At 39.2% G+C, this 5,374-nt stretch overlaps 1 protein-coding gene across 1 annotated transcript in view; it reads right to left on the bottom strand.

The window, feature by feature from the left end:
- LOC119413100 (SEC14-like protein 2) overlaps positions 1-5,374 on the bottom strand; it is a 36,381-nt gene that overhangs the window by 30,209 nt on the left and 798 nt on the right. The window lies entirely within an intron of this gene.

Consider the following 5,374-nt stretch of genomic DNA (forward strand, 5'->3'; position numbering starts at 1 on the left):
ACTCTAATCATTTACAGGTTATGAACTGGTTATTACTCTAATCATTTGTAGTGATACACGTGAGGTACGTGTCACTTGTTGTATGACAAATATATGAATTATATATGCATACAATATTCACGAGTTCTTCATTTTTCTGACTGTAAATGCCGTGCATTGAATTTAACACAAAATGTAACGAGAGACGTTATTTATCTTTGACCCATCAAATGAATGGAATCATTTATTTTCAGAATCAAAGTTTAACATCAAACATTTACATTAATTTGGCAAAATATGAAAATAATAACAGACAGTTTCACAGAAAATGAACTTCAAATCACTCGGCGGTGATTTGAGGACTTTGCTTCAGACATTTCTAAAAATATCTGTACTGTTTTATGAGAGAGAGGTGAGTTTAAGAGTAAATTGAGATTTATCTTACAGAGGAATATGTGAGGGAGATTTAATCTGTTTAACCAGAAGTTGCACGCTCCGTCCGATCTCAGCTTCTCACGGTACACTTGGTCAAAATAGAACCATCTACCTGTTGACGATGAATCAGCGTTGGATGTAGTTCCTTTCTGACTCGTTTCAGCGTCTCCGTCGAGAGCTACCAAACCTTCAGAAAGTCGTGCGTTGATTAGCTCAAAACAGAATTATAATCCCAAAAAACCTCTGGATTCTTCATTGCTCTGAAGCTTTCAGAACCGACTGCATTCTCAATCTTTGAACTCTCATTTCCTTGGAATTCTGAAAATCTCCATCAGCTCTCATTCTCTTGGACTCTCAATCTAACTTGAACTGGGGAGTTGCCACATTTTATTTGGGTCGACTTCCTGTTCAATTTAGAGCTTTCTGATTCGTGGAGGGACCAGAAAGAGGAGTGGTTTTTGACGTAAGGTGTTTATCAACAGTCGAGGTCAGAGAATGAAACTTGTTTAACATACAGAAAAGATTATTGCAGAAGCAGCAGACTTTTTGGAGTCTACTCTTAGTAATCTTCTGAAAAAGTTTAAACATGACATTTCTTCTTCAGTAAACATTTTAGTTGACCGAAGACCAACCTTTCACATACTTACGACAGCTTGCTCATTTCAGACAGAAAGATCAAGAAAGGCATATTCAGGTGATTTCTGCTTTGAATGAGGAACAAAAATCATTACTTACTGTTTATGTAAAATAAAAATTAGTAGTTCTTTTCAACCTGTAAAGCATTGAGTGAACTAACACAATTTGATTATCAAAACATTTGTAAGACAGTAATGATTATAAAGAATTGTCTTTTCTGCTTGATTAATTCAAGAAAGAAAGTTCATCAGATGGTTCAGACTTATTCAGATCAATGAAAATAACAGTCTCTGTCCATCTGGTAGATTTGAGGTTATCTGGTTCACTACAGTCCCCCCTTTGGAAATCATCACCTGTCCATGGGGATGAATTCCAACCGTGAACTTAGACCTTCAAATGTCCTTGAGCTTGATGTAATCCAGCAAGGAAGACCAAAGTCAGAAGTAATCCAGAAAGGAAGACCAAAGTCAGAAGTAATCCAGCAAGGAAACAAAGTCAAGGTAATTCCACAATGTTCTTGGTATTCCATTGTGTTGATTATAATCCCATATCGTCTCGATAATCCCATTGTAGCAATGCCTTAACCCCTTGGAAACAGAGTCTGTAATCCATTGGAAAAAGTCATATAATCCACAACGGTAAATCCACAGCGATTGGAAGTGTTGATTAATCAGCATACAGAGGGGTACCCTTGGATTGAACTGAAGAAGCGGCCACTGGATGAAGAGTTGAGACCAACGTCAGGATTGCAGATCGCCTCCAGCGAAGGTTGTCTCCAGCGACGTCCAGCCTGTGCCGTTCTGGTTCAATGTGTCATGCAATTATGTGGTTTAAGGTGGGCTTATGAAGGGGATTTTACATAAGGCCTTAAACTATATGCACCTGGTGTGTAAGCTATTATGGTTGGGAACAGCTACAACTACCAGTTAAGGGGTGGAGAATGCTGAAAAGGGGTAACTACAGGGGTTTATGCCTATAGAAAAGTGTTCCAAACTATTTTTCCATTTCTAACTTGGTTTAAGTTAGCTTTACATGGTAAAATATAGTTTGGTTCAAATGTCTGTTGTCTTTTAGACGAACGACTTGAGATTGGGTGTTTGGTTTTCCCATAAATGTTTTGGAAGTCTATGGCGAGACTTATCAAAAAGAATTAGCTATCCCCCCGAATAGAATTGTTCGAGTAGGTTCGGCTTAAGCGTTGTGAGATCAATGTAGATTATGGTACTCAAAGTAGCAATAATATACATTGACTCCGCAAAGATTGCAATTTAGTGAATGAACTGCATGTTGGCATGGTTAAAGGCTTCTTAGTCTCTAACTTACTACACAACAAAATTCATTCTTACCTCAGAAACAACCAAAATCAACTAAACAACGTTCCAACACCGACAAGAGTAGTGACTAAGCATCTAGAAACATCGTTTCACAGCTTCTCCTCACCCTGGTTGCCAGATTTCAGTCACGCTGTCCCGCTTTATCAAGGGTAGGTCCTGTGAGTTTAAACTATGGTTAAGTTTCTTATCCATTAGTTATCTTCTGCTTGGATGACCCTTGTTCCCACGAGGTCAGATTTTGTGATGTCTTTGTCTCCTAAGGAGTTATTGCACGCCTTGTGTAATTTAACCTGGTTACGGTGTACCCATTTAACAGTTGGCTCTTTTTGGCCTTTACTGATTTTTATCTGGTAGATAATTGGAGACACTTTGTCGGTTATCAGATGGGGTCCAGTCCATCTGGGCATCAGCTTACGGGCGAGAGTTCCGGTCCCGGACTCTACTCTCCCAGTTTTGGGTGCAAACGTGTAGTACCAGACCCTGTCTCCCACTTGGAGTTCCTCGTAAGAGGCCTTTTGGTCGTAGTACGCTTTGCGTCCTTCAGCTGATTTTTCCAGGTTTTTCTGTGCGAAAGCAAAAGTGTTCTTAAGATGTCTTTCCAAATCTTTCATGTATTGTTGTGTGGTGTAGGCTGTTGCCATGGCAGCATCGCCTGGTTGGTACAGCAGGTGCAGAGGGAGAGTCATTTGTCGACCCGTCATCATCTCGAAAGGAGCGATGCCAGTCGACGTGTGTGGAGTGGCCCTTATGGCCATGAGGACCAGAGGGAGTTTCACGTCCCAGTCCTTGTGGTTTGCGGCTACGTATTTTTTCAAAATACTCACCACCGTCCTGTTTGCTCTCTCAACCTGGCCTGAAGCCTGTGGGTGGTAGCCAATATGGAAGTTGGCTTTGACGCCTAGCGTCTTCCACAGTTCCTTCATTACTTCACCTGTGAAGTGTGTACCTTGGTCCGAGTTCACCCTAAGGGGAAGTCCAAACCTTGAAAATACATGATTCATTAATAACATAGCAGTGGTTTGTGCTGTGTCATTAGGGGCTGGTAGACATTCTACCCATTTGGTAAATGCGCAGGTTACCGTGAGAAAATATTTATTTCCTCTAGAGGTCTTAGTGAGTGGTCCGACCCAGTCAATCTGGAGGTCCGAATTTCATGAATGACTGTTTAATCCGTGTGTAAATTGATTTTACGTGTTGGCATGGTGAAAGAGTAACAGCTGATGAGCTGTAAAGTTTACGCAGCGGCTGAGCTGCGCGCTTGGAGCTGCACTCTGCAACTAAACGCTGCATGTTTAAGCGTTGGGCTGGCAATGTTTTAAAAGCTGAAATTGTGTCATAAGTCTTGTGTAAGCTGAAATGGTACGTCTGTTATGTGTAACTAAGAGCTAATGAGCTGTGGAAGACGTTATTCTGTCTAAAAAGTACGAGGTTCTGCTTTAAGACCCGGCTGTGACCAGTTCGGTTCTGTTCAGTTTGAACGAGTATTTTGAACAGATGGATAAACGTTTTAAAAGCTGAGTGCCATCTCAGAACACAGTTAGAAGTTGTTTCGTTACAATTTTTAACAGAAAAAGTGCATTTTGATGGTTTAAAAGACGAAAAAGTGACGAACTATTTTAAGCTAATCTAACTTGCTAGGTAGAGAAAACGCTTCCTGATTGGTTGAATTCGCTGTTGTGGAGCGCTTTCATTGGTTGAGGTTTGACTGACGTGGCTACGTCACTTCCCCTCAAGCCTGCGCTGCGTTGCCATTGGTGATTTCATGTCACGTGACCCGGATATGAAATTCATTTTCATAGGGAAATAAAATCTGCTTTTTAAAGCTAAAAAGCTCCCCTAAAGTGATTGTTGACACACTGTTAAGTGCTTCGAAGCCTGCTCGCTGAAATTCTGCCACGTTAGAGTTTAAAATTCGCCAAAAAAACGATGTTTTAAACAACGCTAGCGATGCTAATTTTAAGCTAACAAGCTAACGACCGGGGCCTTAACTACGCCTAAAATCACTAAATGAACCAGAAATATTGTTCCAAAAACTCATGTTCAGGCTAAAAAGTCGTGTTTGTTGAAATTGTGCCACTTTTGTGTAAAAAATCCGTTCAGAAATGTTGATTTTGACCGAGTTTAGCCGAAGCTAACTTTAAGCTAAGCGGCTAACAACAGGATGTCAACCGAACGCCACAGGAAGTTATAGCTCCCCTAGTGGATAACACAAACAGTGTCTGAGTTAAAATTAGTAAGGTAAGGCTGACATCTTCTGGCGAACCTTGAGAAGACAGGTTTCACTCGCTTATTAGGTCTAAATAGTGAAATTAAAAACGTTTTAATCTTTCTAAAAGCATTTTCGAGTCAATAAACGTTCCTTAAAGCTGAAAATTACTGTTATCTTGCATTTTAAAAGTTATAAGGTACTTATGCAAACGAGCATTCACCAAAAAGTTTATTTCACTGTTAAATCCTTTAAAAATAAGGTACAAAAATAAACATTAACTTTTTAAAAATAGAAACAGTTACAGATTTTCACAAAGTTGGAAAAAGTTTACTCATTTGCTAAAAGGATAGTGCACGTTTAATTAATAAATCACTAAATAAAAGTAAATATATCAGACGAAGAGACTTTACTGATTTTATTTATTTTGAAAAACCTAAAACATTAAAATTCTCCTGTTTAAACTTTAAATAGAAGAAAAATGCCAAGCGACAATGAAGAAGACACCTCTCCAAAACCAACAAATGATGACATCATTTGGGGGCCTTACATACTTTAACAACTCCACTTATTGGCAGGAGAAAGGAGTACAGTTTTTCTGAAGAAAGACTGAGTATTCCTCATCACCAATTTCTTTTCTCTTTTCACCCACCTGGGTTGATGAGTAACTTTTTAAAATAGCAAATTTCTGGAACAGAACGGTTTAAAAAAACGTTTTAAACTAATATTGCTGTGAGACTAAAGGAAAATTTGCAGGTTTATAAAAAATTCAGTGTTTTAGAGT

The sequence above is a fragment of the Nematolebias whitei genome, chromosome 8, assembly GCF_014905685.2.
Source record: "Nematolebias whitei isolate Nwh7 chromosome 8, NemWhi1, whole genome shotgun sequence".
NCBI classification, from domain to species: Eukaryota; Metazoa; Chordata; class Actinopteri; order Cyprinodontiformes; family Rivulidae; genus Nematolebias; species Nematolebias whitei.